The sequence below is a fragment of the Lissotriton vulgaris genome, chromosome 10 (genome assembly GCF_964263255.1).
Source record: "Lissotriton vulgaris chromosome 10, aLisVul1.2, whole genome shotgun sequence".
NCBI classification, from domain to species: domain Eukaryota; kingdom Metazoa; phylum Chordata; class Amphibia; order Caudata; family Salamandridae; genus Lissotriton; species Lissotriton vulgaris.
Window position 1 is genome coordinate 884,503,300 of NC_141698.1, and position 18,068 is coordinate 884,521,367.

The following is an 18,068-nucleotide window of genomic DNA, read 5'->3' on the forward strand; positions in this document are numbered from 1 at the left end:
TAAACCATGAGAAACAGATCAGCTATTCCAACCCAAACATCAGCAGGAAATATATTTTAGATTTACTATTGCACAACTAAAAACTCCACTCTAGCATGACATACAGAACCATTCGAGCATGCCTGTACCGGTGATTCTGGATTAAGACACAAGCTGACTCTTGCATACATATTGCAAGATTACTTCAACCTATATTTTGCATTGCAAATGAATATCTGACTTTTCAGAATACCAAATGATTTAAACTGATGAACTAGTAGTGAACAATTCTTAGATCAAGAATTTACAAAGAACAGAATCATCAAATCCAACCTCAAGTCTTCGAAGTCTAATAGAGAAAAGTCTTCAAGCACATATCTTCCCAATACATGACAAGAGTTTCCACCACTGCTTCAAAGACATCGCACTTTCCCATCACTACTAGATTGTTAACTCCTAGATGACTGATTTGTCAATGTTTTGTGTTCATAGGTGCCTAATCTCTGCACTTATTCACTGAACTAACAACACAGAAACATTATCAACATTGAAGAAAACTGGTCAACACAATGTAGAATCAAATAAGGACTATCCAGGGAAATTCCAGAAGCGGTGGCAAGTCAGGGTGAAACATTGCAAAGGAAACAAGCACTGGCAATGCCAATAGGGCTGGCTTTTTAACACGAGCGCATCTATCCATTGATTGTAATGTAAGGGACACTTCTATAGCGCTCCTATCACTCCAAGGAGTATCTTGGCGCTCACCCAACCCAGATGAAGGGGTTGGAGGGAAAAGAGATGACTTGCACACTGCACTACACACTACACCATCGCCCTACATGCCGCATCAGATAAAGAGAAGACCCAGGTTTTTAATGCTTTCCTGAAGTGGATTTCTTGGGACAGTGATCGTAAAAAGGGCGGGAGCTTATTCCAGGCCTTGGTGCCTAGTACAAAAAGGGATTTACCACAGTTTGTTACCAGCTTGAATCGAGGGATTGTAAGCAAATGCTGACTGGCAGACCTCAGACAGCGTGTTGGGTGATATCTTTTGAAACCATTACACAAGTATTTTGGACCTTGCTGATGGAATGCCCTAAAGGTAATTATAAGAATCTTAAAAAGGATTCTTTTACCTATTGGTAGCCAGAGGAGTGTATTAAGTGCTGCTGAGGCTGAAGACCTACGGGGCCAACGTAGTACAAGGCGGGCCGCTGCATGTTGGACCATCCTGGCCGACAACGGGAGAAGATCAAAAAACTTCCTCAAAGTTTTTATAATCTGGAAGCATGTCCCAGCTACAGCCACCGCTTGATGTTTAAAAGACAGCTGGTCATCGAACTTGATGCCCAAGTTGCGAGCAGATGTAATTGTGTTGGGAGGAGCTTCTGCATCAGCAGGCCTACACATTTTTTGGGGAGAAGAGATTATGCTTCCCAAATGGCAAGATTTCTGTCTTTCCAGCATTACATTTTAAATGATTGTCAGTCATCCATTTAAATGTTACTGCTAGACATTCCTTAAGATCTTCCTCGGCACCAGGCCTATCCCTATCCAACACCAGATTGAGTTGGGTGTCGTCAGCATATGATATTGAACTGATCTGAAATGATGCGATCAGTTTCACTAGAGGTACCATGTACAGATTAAAAAGTACAGGACTTAGGCTCGAGCCCTGAGAGACCCCGGAGCTGACGACCTTTGCTTCAGACTGGTATTGACCCAACACTGTGACTTGGCGTCTATTGCTGAGGAAATTCCTGAGCCAGGCCAGGACTTGCCCTCCTACACCTGCAGCAGCCAACCGGTCCACCAAGATGTTATGTGAGACCGTATCGAAGGCTGCTGACAGGTCAAGTAGGATCAGGACAGCCTTCTTTACCTGGTCCATGGCCGCTCGTAGGGTCTCTGCTGTGAATAGCAGGGCCGTCTCGGTAGAGTGTTTTGACCGAAACCCTGACTGGTTGGGGTGGAGAATGTTGTTCTTCTCCAAAAAGCTTGTCAGTTGACTATTGACAAACTTTTCCGCCAGTTTGAACAGCACAGGAAGCAGGGAGATAGGACGCAGGTTGGAGAGGGTGGTAGGGTCAGCTAGTGCCTTTTTCTGGAGAGGCTTGACAGCTGCAAGCTTCCAGTCATTCGGGATGTCTGCCGTGGCTAGTGATGAATTAATAATCCTATTAATTATAGGATTAACCATCTCTACTAAAGTCTGTAGAACCAGAGGGGGACAAGGGTCAAAAGGGGATCCAGATTTGGTGGCCAGAATAGCCTTGGAGGTCTCTTGAAGAGAGACCGAGGCAAAATCCTCCAGGCGGGCAGAGGTCCTCATCTCCTCTGTCTGTTCAGAAACCACCGACATAGTTGGTACAGAAGGGAAAGTCTTCACGATAGTAAGGATCTTATTGTCAAAATAATCAGATATCGCATTGCAGAGATTTTGAGACGGAGGAATCTCCTGCGATAGAGCTGATGGGTTCATAAAGTCCTTTACTATCTTGAAGATTTCTTTTTGTCCCTGGCCCGCTGTGGAAAGGGCCTGTAGGTAATGGGCTTTCTTGGCGGACTTTATTCCAGCATGATACTTCCGTCTCGCTGACCTATAGGTATTACGGGCGGTGGCATCCTAATTTCTACGCCACCTCCGTTCCAAAGCTCTTACTTCTCCCAGTTCTAATTTCAAGGCCAATGAGAACCAAGGGGCACTCTTTTTGGTCTTAATGGTTCTTGAATTATTGTTACTGGTTGATCTTAATAAGGACCCCGCTCTGGCAATCCAGTCGCAAAAGGTCTGATTGTCTACAGAGGTATGACCAGATGGTACCAGTATACTGGCTTTTAATTGTTCTACAACATCAGGTCTAATGGGTAGTTCTTTCCAGTTAGGAGTGTGTTTATCTTCGGGACTTTTAGTACTTATTATAGAAGTGTTTATAGATGTAGGATTTAGTACAATATGAAAAGGGATGAGAAAATGATCGGTCCAAATCTGGGGGCTGAGGGATTTACCTCTCAGGCTAGTGGGGGGGCGCTAGAGGGCGCCGGGCAAGATGGCCGCACACGAGTGAGGCTCTGCCAGGACCGTTCAATATTCGCACATTTATCCTGCATTGACCAGCGCCTTCGCCCTGTACTTTGGCTAAGCACACCCCGCTGCCATCGGGGGCTTGCTGGGGCGATTTGTTCATCAACTGCGGCAGAGCGGAGCGCACCCGGAGCCGGACTGCCCTGTGCAGAGATAACGCTAGCCGACCTTCGGCAATTGCGGGGGAGCCGTCCCGCTGCAGCCCGGGCTTTCAACACCGCTACTGCCTGCGGAAGTAGCTTCTGGGAAGCGGCACCTGTACCTGCGGTGGCGGAGTGGCGACGTTGCCTGTGGGACCTTCCCGGAGCGGCACCAGGATATCGGGCGGCCCGGACTCGGCCCTACTGGTCTCGGTGAGTGGGGCGAGGCGCTACGCAAGTCCGGGGCTGCGGAGGCGGCACCAGGCGGCGCTAGGCCGCGCCGCGAGAGCTGGGGCCGGCGGGGGCAGGAGGAAGGGGCCTGCCGCGAGGCGGAGTGACTGGACCGGACCTCCGGGCGCAGCGGGACCACGATAGGGGCTGCGGGGGTGCAGGCTCCCTACTGTGCCCATTTGACCAGGGCGCCTGGGAGCGCTGGAAGTTGCGGGCCTCTGATGCGCCTGCCATTTTGAAGCTTCATAGCCCTGGACCATTGGACAGAGTGCTCCGGCGATCGGCGCATTTCCAGTGCTCGCAATCCGGTCCATCAGCGCTGCCGGGAGAGGGCTACAAGGACTGCAGTCCTATCAACGTGGACACTTTACTGCTAAGGGAACTATCACAGCTCTGTCCATACCTAAGCTGGGTGCCTGCTGGGTTGACGATCTGGCGCGCTTTTTCCGCAGGGTGCGGTGGGCCAGCCTGCACTGGATTGGAGGTGACTGCGTGGCCTGGGCCTCCTCCATGGTATAGAACAACTGGTGCATACTCTGTAACAGACTTGGGATCCTTGTTTGGTGTGACTGCTCTACATAGCTGTGCCTTGGACTGGGCTTGTCTGGTTCGCCGTCATGGGTAGGCCGGAGAGAAACCAACCTAAAATCACCTTCGAGGCGAAAAAGACTGCGCTTATGTCCTCCCAGGCTCCCCCTGAATCTGACCAAGGGGGGGGCTGTCGGGGGTGCCCCGAATCTGGAATCTACGCTGGTGGCCATGCAGAAGACTCTTCAGTCCATTGAAGGCACCATGGAGTCAGTAAATCACCGCCTCGACCAAATGGCGACGCAATTTGACCGCCAGAACGAGCGGATGGGGGAGGTGGAGAAGAGAGTCTCCGCCACGGAGAATGGCCTAGCCACGGTCTCGTCTAAAGTGTTCAGTATGGAAAGAGTACTGATGGTCATACAAGCGAAGAATGAGGAGTTGGAAGGGAGGTCCAGAAGAAACAACGTTCGCGTCACAGGCCTGCCGGAATCCACGAATGTTGGGCGAATGGAGGACTACATGGAACGCATGCTCATCGACGTCTTTGGGGCTGACCAACTGTCTTGTGTCTTTATAGTGGAGCGTGCACATCGCTCTCTGGCTAAGAAACCTCCGCCGGGGGCCACGCCGTGACCAATCGTGGCCAGGATCCTAAACTATAGAGACCGTGACACTATTCTACGTCTTGCCAGGGACAAGGGCTCCATAGAATACCAGGGTAATAAAGTTGAGTTCTATCCTGACTTCACCATGGCGGTGCAGACTGCACGTAAAGAATTTGCTGCGGTGAAACAGTTATTGAGGACTGAGGACATTGCATATGCTATGTTGTACCCGGCACGCCTTCGTATTGGGCCTCCTTCGGATAACAAGATTTTCTCCTCGCCCAAGGCGGCCATGGACTACGCTAAAAAACAGAAAAAACGTGCTAAAGAGCCGAGTGGACGTCGAGATGGAGATGATGAGAGGCAGGACGGGGTTGCCTGAACTGCTTTGCGCTATTAGCTGCGGAAGGGGTGAAAATGCGGAGTTCTGCACTGAGTTACCTCCAATATTGCACATTTATTGTTCGCACTCTGCCAGCCGGGCGTCTCAGTGCCTGGCCCGCGTTGTACTGCTACTGTGTCTGCTATGGGGGGAAAGTTGTACTGGCCAGCGATGACACTGCGGATGCTGACGTGTTGATATTGTTGAGGCTCTTCCCCACTTGAGCTTAGCGGGGGGCCTGGCTAGTTGGGCATAGACTGGGGGGGAACTGTGCGCTTATTGCGCTGGCTACTGTGGACATTCTTAGCTTAAGTGGTTGCTCTATTGCTTGGATACACCTCCAGGGGTGCCCAGTGCAATGTACTGTTGTTTGATTGCTAAACTGTTTATTGCTTAGACCACGAGTATGGGGTTGAAGGGTTGGGATTGTTTTTAACGACAATGGTCTGCGCTCTCGTCAGTTCTGGCGAGAGTGGTGTGCCACTACGGCCCCAGACATGGGAGATCCCCAAATACGGTTGTTTGCATTGTTGGGGGTTGCAGAGGGGGGGTACGGGGTGGCTTTGGCAAATTGGGAGTGCTGAAGTGGGTGGTGGGATGGGGGAGGGGCTGTTGGGGTCTGTTGAGGGGCTGTTTCTGTTCCTGGTCAAGGGGAAGGAGTCTGAAAACTCTGAAGGCTATGAATGGTGCTACGGGTCGAAGTTTGGGATTTGGTACAGTGAGTCTTGTGTTCCTACCAGGCCGATGAGACATGGGGGCTGGTCTAGTGGGTGGGGGCTGGTGAGGATGAATTTGCTTTTGGACTGTCTGAAGCCTTGACGATATGGATAGGGGGGGTACTCTCACTTGTATTACATGGAATGTGCGGGGTCTCAACAAGCCGCAAAAGACTCGTCAAATGCTTGCCTTTCTGAACAGACATGGTGCACAGGTGGTGTTTCTACAAGAGACGCATCTTAAGGGCAGGGCGGCTGAAATGGTGGGCAAACAGTGGGCGGGGGTGCGACTGGCTACGGCGTACTCTTCCTATGCCCGTGGGGTGATGATTCTGATAAAAAGGAATGTCCCGTTTGAAGTGATTCACGAGGAGATTGATCAGGATGGCAGATATATTATTGTGCAGGGCAAATTGTGTGGTACGCTAGTCACTCTTCTGAATGTCTATGGACCAAATGTAGATGACCCTGATTTCTTCTTTACACTCTGGAACAAACTCTATAGCCTTCCACCATTGGCTATTCTCTGTGGGGGGGACTGGAATGTCACGCTAGATTCCGAACTGGACAAGAAACACGACAGACCCTTTGAGAGCAAGAAAGCGGCGGATGCGGTGTGTGAGGGTATGAGTGGGCTGCAATTGTTGGATGTTTGGCGATTGCGGAACCTGGGCAAACAAGCAGGAACGTGTTATACGTCGGCGCATGATACGTGGTCGAGATTAGATTACTGGCTATTGACCCGTGATGTGAATGGATGGGTAATGGATACTGAACACCTACCCCGCACGCTTTCTGACCATGCACCTGTTACGCTGAAATTGCAGATACCAACGCACGCCCCTGCCCCATTTACTTGGCGACTCTCCCCTGGGGTGTTGACTGATCAAGTGTTGTGTGAACGTCTGAGACAGATAATTGAGGAGTTTTTCGTGCACAATGTGGGCTCTGTGGACAATATGAGCACGGTGTGGGAGGCCTTTAAGGTGACTGTGAGAGGGGCATGTATTGGGCTGAGGTCGGGGGTGCTCACGTCCATTAGAGACTCTATGTCCAGGCTTGAAAGGGAGTTGTCGGTTTTGGAGCGACGTCAGGAGGAGGGGGCGGAAGTCACGTTACTAGCTGACGTTAGGTCAAAAGTCACAGAATATAACGATTTAGCTGACCAGGAGGTGAAATTCCTGTCCAAACGCGCTACAGCCAGGTATTATGGAGAAGGGGGTAGACCAGGGAAAGGGCTTGCAGATCGGATTAGGGAACCTTGGGGACGCCACTGCACGGTATTGGAGATTGAGGATCAGGGGGAAGTGGTGACTAAAACGGATGGCATACTCGCCTGCTTTTCGAAACATTATGCACAGCTCTATGAGCACAGGGACATGGCCGACGAGGAGGAAGTGAATTGGTATTTGGAAGATGTGGTGCTAGTGTGGCTTTCCAGGGGTCAACAGGAATTCCTAATGCATCATGTTACTGAGGCGGAGTTTAGGGATGCTATAGCAGCCCTCCCGAATGGGAAGGCAGCTGGCACGAATGGCTTGCCCTCCGAATTCTATAAAACGTATCCAGATTTGTTGATTTCACACTTGGCGATGGTCTTGGAGGAAGCGTTTGAGTGCGGACGGCTTCCGGTGACTATGAGAGAGGCGCTATTGGTGGCACTGCCTAAGCCAGGGAAACCTCTGAACAAGTGCGATTCGTACCGTCCTCTTTTACTCATGAACACTGATGTTAAAATAATTGCCAAAGTGTTAGCCACAAGATTGCGTTTACTCCTGCCGGTTATGGTGCTGCCGGACCAATCGGGATTCATCCCCCTCAGGTCCACCACTCACAATCTAAGAGCGCTGTTTGCTGTGCTACATCTCCTTAAGCCAGACCTGGCTGCGGTGGCAGTCATGCTTGATGCCGCCAAGGCCTTTGATTCTGTAGCATGGAAGTATATGCTGGCTGTCCTGCACCGGATGGGGGTCCCTCTCTTCTTCACATCATTGATCGCCCTGTTGTATACTGCGCCTACGGCGAGAGTTAGAGTCAACGGCCATGTGTCCTCCTCATTTCCGATCCAGAGGGGCACGAGGCAGGGCTGCCCTCTCTCGCCCCTGCTTTTTGCCATCATGATGGAGCCGTTGGCCTGTATCTTGCGGCAGAGGTATGCGGAAGCAGCATTGAAGTTCCCTCTTAGATCGTTGGCTGTGTCAATGTATGCTGACGACATGGTCCTATATGTCAGGGACCCGGCGCTTCACCTAGAAAACATTCTCCGAGAATTCATTAAATTTGGTCGTCACTCCGGACTGTCCATAAATTGGGACAAGTCTGTAGTGCTGCCCCTCACGGATGCTACGCACCGGGTACCACTGGAGTTCCCGCTGGAATGGGCGACAGAGTCGGTTCGTTATCTGGGCGTCTGGGTACATAGGGATTGTCAGGAAGTCCTCCGGGCCAACTATGGCGTTGCAGTTTCTAACTTGGAAGACCAGGTGGCGCGATGGTCTCGTCTGCCATTGACCCTGGCGGACCGCGTGTCCTTGATAAAAATGGTAGTACTGCCGAAATTTCTTTATCTATTTACGAACATCCCAGTCCCGCTGAAATTGCATTTCTTTGCAAGGTTGAGGTCCCTTTTGATATTTCTCACCTGGGCCGGTAAGAAGCCGCGAGTAACTTGGGAGGTGCTGATCAAGCCCTATGAGCTGGGAGGATTCGCCCTGCCGGACATGAGGCTTTATTATCTTTGCGCGCAAGCACACTTCGCGATTTACTGGATGAATGCTCCACCGTATACCCCGCACGTAGCACTGGAGGCGAGTGCGGTCCTGCCGTATCCATTGCGGGCCATGATTGTTAACAAACACTCTGTGTTTGAGAAGGGGGAGATTGATACTGTGCGACTCACAGCGACTGCATGGGAAAGCCTGGGTAAACGAGCTTCCAGGCTACCGTTATACGCCCCGGCTATGCCACTACTTTATCACTCGGATATCTCCGTGTCGGGCGAGACCAGAGGGTTACAGATTCTGCGGGAAGCTGGGCTGCAAACAATGGGGGACCTCTTTCCAGAAACGTCGTTTCTCTCCTCCCAGGCGGTGACAACCCGTTCGACGAATGCTGCTATGTCTACCTTTGTATATGTCAGGCTTCGGGCTGCCGTGCGTGATTTATACCCGACGTACCCGGAGGAACCATTGACACTCGGGGCCTTGCAATTGCTCTACACGGCCAAGGACAGGACTAAATTGCTATCTAAATTATATAAAGCAGCGCAGGAGGATGAGGGAGGGGGTGCGGTTCTGGCTAGGGCACGGTGGGATAGGAGTCTTCCTGAACCATTGAGCGATGACGAATGGACTGAATGCTGTGCTATGACCGGGGGGTATGTGATTAACGGCAATTTTCGCCTTCTGCATTATAAATTTCTGCAACAGTGGTACTACACGCCGGCTCAACTAGTTCGATATGGACTTCGGTCCATTGGCCAATGTGTCCGGTGCGGAGCTGAGGACGCTGACTTTGTGTACCTGGCCTGGGGATGCTCCCGTGTCTATGACTTCTGGAAGGAGGTGACTGAGAGGCTGACTGTCATGGCGTCGACTGAGGTGAAGCTGGATGTGCGCCTGTGTCTTTTGGGTATCGCTTCTGGTGTGGCTGCGCCGTCGCGACGGCTAGTGGTACTGGTGCTTCAATTAGCTAAAAGGAGGGTTGCAATGGGATGGGGGGGAGGAGAGCGCCTGATGTGCAACTATGGCTGAATGACATGGCTTACTGCAGGGACCAACTGCACTGTTACTATGAGGGGCTGCCTGCGACATCCCGCCCGGGAGACGTGTGGGCTCCGTTTACGCTCTATATGCTATCTATAGCTGACACTGACAGTGAAAGGAGTGCAAATGATACCTTGTCGGAAGGAGAGGCTGGGTCTGCCTGAACGGTTCCTGTGAGAAGGTGATATGACTGACTTGTGCAGAATGTCTGCACTGAGGAACTAGCGGAGGGTTTGACGTGAGCTATAGAGGATTGGCGCGGCATGGCTATCTTGCAGGGCCCCGCTACGGCTTAGGTCTGGCTGCAGAGTGTAAGTGACGGTCCCCTACCCTGGGGTTGTCCCACTAGACACCTGTTCAATTTGCTGCCTATTTCACACTATACCTACCGACCTTGGACTGCACACTGAGACCAGGATCAGAGGGGTGGGGGGGGGGTTGAGGTTTGTTGTTGTTTACCTGTATTTATGCAAAACTGAATATTAGACCGAGATCACATCGGGGCGATGCGGCTACAATCTGAGAGTGTGCTATGGACATTGCATTTGGTTAAACTGTGGTGCCTTCGTGAGCTGTACTTTTCTGGTTCAAGCACTTGTGCAGATAGCGTGCATTGTTAAGCTCATATATCTCGTATAGTACACTGATTGCGGCCGGCCCTAGCAGTGGGTTGTAGGCACACCGCTGTGTATATGAATAATGTGCAATAAAGGTCTTCCAAAAAAAAAACCTCTCAGGCTAGTGGAATTAGAACAAATACAGTCCAGTAGATGTCCCGCTAGGTTAGTGGGTTCACGATTCAGGAGAGTAAGTCCAAGCGCATCAATGATGTCCATAAAGCAGCCAACTCCTGGTTCTTTAGAGGAGTCTAAATGCAGGTTTAAGTCGCCCAGTACTGTGAAATGGGAGAATCTAAGCGCTAATTCGCTTAGTACATCGCCCACAGTTTCCAGGAACTTTGTTGGGGGTCCCGGAGAGCGATAGATAAGGGCGCCAGAAAAGGTGAAAGAGTCATGGATGCCCAAGGAGAAGGCTAACGCCTCTGCCCCTTTAATATCAGCCAATTCTTGAGTTGTACATTTAAGAGAATTACGGTAGATAATAGCTAGGCCCCCACCCCGTAATTCAGATCTATCCAAGCGTTGGATGAGAAAATTCTGCGGGAGGGCTATGGCTAAATCGGGATTACACCATGGTTTTAGCCACGTTTCTGTGACCAAGATCCAGTCAAGGTTAGTCTCCACGATAAGATCATGAATGTTCTGGGCATTCTTGGAGAGAGATTGTGCGTTGATTAATCCTCCCCGTAGGACAGAGGAAAACGAGGATGTTTTCAGGGGAGGCTCAGGGGTCAGCGTGAGCCTACACCGACTACAACAGACTGGACCAAACCAATTATCAGGATGTATAACATCATGACAGGGTACATGGGGCCCATTGCGGGACAACAAAAATTCCCTAGACATACCTAGATGTGGATAGGCGAATGGCAGTGTTCGCACAGAGTCTCCCGCCTCGCACGCCTCCTTAGCGCTGATGGGCGCAGACGGGCAAGACGGGCAAGCATTGTTGTCTAATGTGCAGATAGTCTACGGTGATGGATACTTTTACGAGGGCAAAGCTAATGTTTTCCTCAAAATAGCTCCTTGCTACTAGAATCACAGGGACCTTGTTTCCCATGATCTACACAAATAAAGTTAACTTCTGATCACAGCTGATGCTTTCTGGTTGTTCAAACCCAATAATGCTGCTAATTTATGTTGAATGATCATCAGTATAAACTGCAGACTGTACTAAAACTGTAAGATACCAACATGGATTTAACAGCTGCATGCCTAGCAAAATCCATTGTCTTTTTAAACAATATTGTATATGTCTGTCAACTGTTAACACATTACTTTTGGGTAATTTCACACATCAAGCGTGAGGTACCATAGGCTGTAGTTGAAATACTGAAATATCTATCCACAAAATAACACTGAGGTGAAATTACAGAGCTACATGAAGCAACAGTTTTGAGGAGCTACATTTCAAAAATGAGATCCTTAGTAATGTCACACCTGGAATTGCAGTAGGTACTGCTGGCCAGAATATGACACTGGCAAAATTGGGCACAGGTGTTGAACTGGAGTTGGAGAAGAGGTTATAAATGAGGTATGCAAACTTCACAGTACCTCATGACACAATACAGACATTGTTCTTCCTCCAAGCTCAAGGTAAATCTTGTCAGACATGATTTGGATCTTTCATCCAAACACACTTAGGGTCTGATAATGAGTTTGGTGGCGTGGAAGCAGGCTACACCACCACCCCGTTCCCACACTGCCAAACCTAACAGCATGCCACCTGCGAGTTACCTTGTGGTCTGGTGGGTGGTCCTTTGACGTTCCCACGGCGGTGCTTATTGAAAAGGCACTACAATGGGAGCGCCGAAGCCTATTACTGCATGATATGGACTATGCAGTCCATGCCATGCAGGAATGGGGGTGCATGCAGACAGGGGGCTCACCATGTGCCCCCCTGCTTGCATCCAAAGACCCGGACGCAACCGGGGACTTCTCAGGGCCCCCATAGTTTCCTCACCACCGCCGTTTTCATGGTGGCCTTGTGCCATGAATACTGTGGCTTTGAGGAAACTCAGAATATGCTTTCACTGGTGATCAGTTAGCTCATTGAGCCAATCTATCACCTCTAACAAGCATGCAGACTATTTTAATTTAGTTGCATAAACCAGCTGAACACTTTTTAATAGAACATTTCCGGCAAAAGTGATCACTGCTGCTGGACGCGTTGAGTTAACAAGCTCTCTCTCTCTCTCTTATTCAGTCAAACACTCCTATTACTGTTTGTATACCTCCAACTCTATCTAATAACACACAGTTGATGAATAAATGTTACTGTACCTGTGTTAGAGGGGAATGAGCGAAGGTATGAAAGGCTGTGAGAGTGCTAAAATGCAGAGCACTGTATGCAAGGAGCAAGCTAGAACAGCAAGTTGTTGCTAACTCAGATGCAGAGGAACAGTGCAGGAGAAAAACAATAGAATTACTTTTGCATTGGAAAAGTTGACACTGCAATTTTCAGAAGCTGCAATGTTAGCCCATGAGAGGAAAAGCAAGTGTGACATTCAGGTACAGTGCAGCGACTTATGAGTCCAGCCTCCAGGAGTTAAGGTGAGTGGTGGGCAAGGTCCAAGGCAGCACCGGCAGAACACCAACAGCGACACTAGGGTGGCTGGGTGCATGGCTGCAAAACAGCGTTGGGTGCGCAGTGATAATCTATGGGGATTGTTTGCATCATAAAGAGGCTGTAGGCTGTGACTAGGGGGCAGTCAGGTTGAACCAACAGGGGGCTCGGGTCTCATGATGCTTGGGGACATGGGGACCCTTTGGTCCTCTTCTCTAGGCACTAGTTGGTGGGGTGCGGAGGTGTTTGGAGGTATATTGTTTTCATCACCAGATCTTCTAGTCTTTGTTGCGGATAATAAACTGTGCAAGAAGCTCTATTGTAAACCCATGACAGGGAGCACAGTTTTATATTCCTGGAGACAGCATCCCTGTAATTTGATTAATAGCATACCATATGAGGAGTGGCTGAGACTCAAACAATATTGTTCCCGCCCAGATGACTATCAGGAGGCCGCGAAAGAGTCACTATCGAGATTTGCTAATTGGGGCTACAAAAGCAAGGTATTACAGGAAGCGGTGCAAAAGGTCAGTAGCAGGAATAGACAAGAACTGCTTACATGCAGGCAAGCTAGCCGTAAAGGAACAGAAGGTGATTAATCTAAGGCGAGGTTGATTATGACCTTCTCGGCAGAGGCACAGAAGATCAGAGGCCTAATTCAGAAAAACTGGACTATCCTCCAAACGGATGGCATCATTGGGAAATTAATTCCAAACAGTCCAGATATCACCTTTAGAAAGAGCGCCTCCTTGAAGGATATCCTGGTGCGAAGTCATTTCCAGGATAAACCCTGAGTTAAGCCCATGATTACAGGTTTTTTTGCCTGCACAACCTGCAAGGCATGCAAGAACTGCAAAAAAATGAAAGAGTATGCAGTACCGGGGAGGAAAGAGAGAAGGCCCATTGACCAAGTTGTTGAACTTTAACTCCAACTTCATGTTGTACTGTTTAACCTGCCCTTGCGGGTTACAGTACACCGGGGGTGTAATACATCTGGCAAAAAAGCGCAATCTTGAACATAAAAGGGCAATAACCAACAGGGATAAAACATACCCTGTGGCAAGGCACTTTTCAAGAATGCATGAGGCCAGGAGTGACAGACTAATATACTACTGCATTGATCAGATCCCAGCAGTAGAGAGAGGAGGGGATAGAGTCAAACTCCTCAGGCAACTTGAGGCCAAATTCATAGTGGATCTCCGCACCAGGACACCAAGGGGGCTAAACCAGGAAGAGGAACTGTGGTCCTTTATTGGATAGAAAAATTAGTAGGAGATCAAAATGCAGAGTGAACCATGGCCATAAAATAGCCAGGTGGGAAGAACAGGCCTATGGGCCATAGACGGAATGCCGGGGGGAATCCACAACGAGTGGAGAAGGCTCATACAGAGCATCATGAAGTTTCAGATATTTTTAAAATATATATACCTAACACACAAAAATTAATGAGACGAGGGTAGGGAAAGCCCACTCTAATATGAGTTTAATATTGATGAATTTTGAAGTGATTGCCAGGGCTTACATGAATTTATTAATTTATTCGGAGATCGCATTGATGAATTTCTCGTATGATCAACCGTTGTTTCATTCAGATTATATGTGCAGGAATCTGCCTTGACTTTGATTAACTGATATATTGATCCAATGTTAGAAAATGTAAATAGGTCAGGAATGGAGCCCCCTTGACATACAACTGTATAGTGTTAAAATGACCAACACCCTTTCTAAACGAATGACTGAATACACAAGTTCCTTTTTTATGTTCATGTTTTAGTCCCTGCCGTTAACTAATGAGAAGATTTATGGTTAAATTGAGTGTTTATGCAGGGAATAACTGACATTGACAAAGGCCAGGAGGCTGAAACGCGTTTGTGAGTTGCTCGTGTTTGCAGAAATGTACAAAATAAATTAACTTGAATAATGGACACAGTGCGCAGCATCTTTGAACTGTGTTTTGCATGTATCTTGATATGTGTATTTCTTGATATGAATATGTATAATATGTACTCATGTATCTATATATTTATTACTTAACACCTAATGTAAAAAAGAAAAAAAACGTTGACTTTCTACAATGCACTAGCCTATATTTCACCCTATGTCTCTCTCAATATATCATCTGCCTCCACTCTCTGACTCACCCAACATATACTTCTACTACTACAATCTCAAAAATAACCCTTGATAGACTCTTCCCTCCTCTACCCCCCAATGGATCACACCAAATCTCATTTTAATACTACGTTCTCCCAAACAACCCTTCTAAATTCTGCCCTAACCTATCCTTCCTATCACTAATCCCAAAACTCAATTTACTACTATGATATCCCTAATTCATTTCTAGAGAGTATCCCTTCCTCCATCTCTCCATATACTCATCCCAAACCACATCTTCCTACTATAATATCCCAATAAACACTTTCTAGACACTTCCCTCCTCTATCTGTCATTATCTTTTTCAATCCAACTAACAGGCTCACATGTCCAATGCCCAAATTAACTCACATTTCACAGTACTTCTCCACTACTAATCCATTTTAGGTTCCGGAGTAAAATGCTACTTGCGGAAAAGTACTTTGAAACCTCGTCAAGGGTAGTAAGCGCTATATAAATACAATTACAATCATGTAATGCAAACACAAGGAGATGATGGACGGAGTGCTGAAAATTTTCAGACGCTCACCCACAGTCCCAGATATGGGTTGAACCCATTCAGTTTGGACCCAGCCATATGCAAATCAGTCATGACCCTGTGCCTTATGGGAACAGTCCAGCCCATACTGCCAGTCCAGGTCCTCGCTGGACTGGAAACAAGCATTTTGGGACCAGTTTCTGGGTAACACCCCTCATCAGCCAGGCTATCTTGAATCCAGTACATAGTAAACAAGGGACCCATGTCTTGGCATACCCTGCCAAATTAGGGCGAACAAAGTAAACACAAGGAGATGATGGACGGAGTGCTGAAACTTTTCAGAGATTTATCCCCAGTCACAGATCTGGGTTGAACCCATCATCGTTCTTTAGCTCACTTCGCCACCCCGGTTTGGACCCAGCCATATGCAAATTAGTCTTGACCCTATGCCTCATGGGCACAGTCCAGCCTGAACTGCCAGGCCAGGTCCTCCCTGGACCGGAGACAACAAGTTTTGAATGTGCATAGACCAGCAAGGCGACCCAATGCACTTCCATCAGGATGGGAGTTATGTAATACTAAGTCTTTAGGCCCTAGGTGAAACGTGCAGCACTCAGTGGGGTGTCCTTAAGTGGTTCCAGAGTGGAGTTGGAGAGGCAATGGAACAAGGCATAATCACCAACCAAATGTGAGAGTGAGAAGGCTCGAGCAGCAAATCTGAAGTCACTTTATTCAAGAAATAATTTCACTTTATTTAGAAATGAGAGCTGGTGAGGGCATCAGGATTTAATGTAGGTTTCTTTAGTAATGGAATGATCAGGCATGTTGTGCTAGCTTTTGGGCATAAGCCCTTTTGTGAGGGTGGCACTGACAATGTTGAGAAAGTGTGAGAGAACTCCCACAGATGAGCCTTGATAAACAACAAGGCTAAGACGTAATCTTCCTTAGAGATGGTTTTGAAGGGGTGGAGTATGTCAATGAGACATGCAAGAGTTAGGGCTTTGAAATAGGACCGTTGCCGGCTTCTATGACAAGAAGTGGGTGTACGAGATGAAGGAGGCTTGTTGTTGTGTGTTCTTGATGTGCTATTGGAACTTCTGTATTTTGTCATGAAGAAGTAGATGGCACTGCACTTTTCTGTGGATTGTGTAATAAGTGGATCCAGCTGGGTGTTAACCACATCGATGCTTGAGAGTTTCCCCTGCTGTGCTGGACAGCAATGAAAACGGGTGTGGTCAAGACGAGCTCAGCTCGTCATGAGCACAGGAGCACTGTACTGCATGACGAGCTGAGCTCGTCATGAGCATGGAAGGGGTTAATGCAATGCATGATAGTCTTGAAAAACATTCTGCTTATGTTGGTGGCTTCATTGATGGTATTGGTATTGTACTTTGCTTTGTCTGATGCATTTGCTGCTCAGCAGGACATCAGTATTATAAAGTAATCTGAAGTTCTTTCCTGTATGCAATTGGTCGTTTATTGTCAGCAAGGTCTCTAAAATATCAGGATGTCAAAGGATTTGGCTTGCACTTGTGAATATGATTTGGCAAGTGGATGCCCACATAGTTTTCCCAAAAAGTTTTGGAGTTGTTTAGAAAAGTATTGACATCAGATGGGGAGCTGATAGGTGAAGCATTAGGTTGCTTATGGGAAGTCTTGAACGTATCTGCAGTACGGGTTGAACTTAGTTTCTTGGTAGGATGCTGATCAGAAACATAAGGATATGGTTGGTCTGGGAGGTTTGCATGGGATAGTTGATGATGGTGAGATGACATGGTCATGGATATGGCCTTTGGAGTGTGTTGTTTGTGTGACATTTTGCAGCATGTCAAATGTGTCAGGTAGGTTGAAGTGGGTGTCTCTTTGCAGTTCACAATGCACAAGCATGTTTTCATACCATATTTTGCCCTCATTTTCTCCCCATATTTATCAAACTCTCGAACTGCAACGACATTTAAAACTCATTCCTACCATTTGTATAACTACGAATGTGGGTCAGATATGAGTCAACATCGAGGGCAGTTCACACTGGTCACATTTAATAACCACATGCACGGTTCCATCCCCTCATTTTCTCCACGTATTCTATCAACTCACACAACTCAAACCACACTTGAAACTTATGCCTTTCATTTGTTTTACTTTGAATACAAGTTAAATGCAAATCAAAAATCAGGTGGGGGTCAAGTACAGTTGTAAAACATATTTGCAGATTTTGAATGTGACCAGTGTGAACTGCAAGGTCTATCGCAAGAGTTCATTTTAATGGTGGCCTGTAACTGATACAGGTAAACAAAAGTTGGCATTAGTGCAAATTGCTAGGACTACTTTTGATGGTGGTTTGTTAATGGATGAAGGAACAAGTTTGGTACTTACTGTTTTGGGATTAGGTTTGATTCATGTATATTAGGATTGTATATTAGGTTTTTTGTTTTCTTATCACTGTTTTTAATTGGTTGGAATGGAGGAAAACCAGATAGATGGAAATGAGATTCTTTTTTGTAAGTAAAGGATGGATCCTCCTGTATGTATCTAATGCACACTTACATTCACAATTGTTACGTGTTGAACACAATCCATAGAATAATTATGCACTGCACAGTTGTAATCACCATGATCACTGGGGAATGATTGTGGTTGGGATGCACATGGAATTAAGACCACAGTCTCTGAAATATTGCCAACAAATTGGGATTAATAATGTAATTTTGGATAACAAATAAGGTATGTCCTTTAGGCACATACTTATTTATAAAGTGTTTTAAAAAAAAATTACTTTTGTTATAAAAACAACAAAAAATAGAAAATGAAATTGTT

The 18,068-nt window shown here is 47.5% G+C and overlaps 1 protein-coding gene across 1 annotated transcript in view; it reads right to left on the minus strand.

Moving 5' to 3' along the window:
* LOC147688945 (ATP-dependent translocase ABCB1-like) overlaps window positions 1-18,068 on the minus strand; it is a 1,419,218-nt gene that overhangs the window by 177,680 nt on the left and 1,223,470 nt on the right. The window lies entirely within an intron of this gene.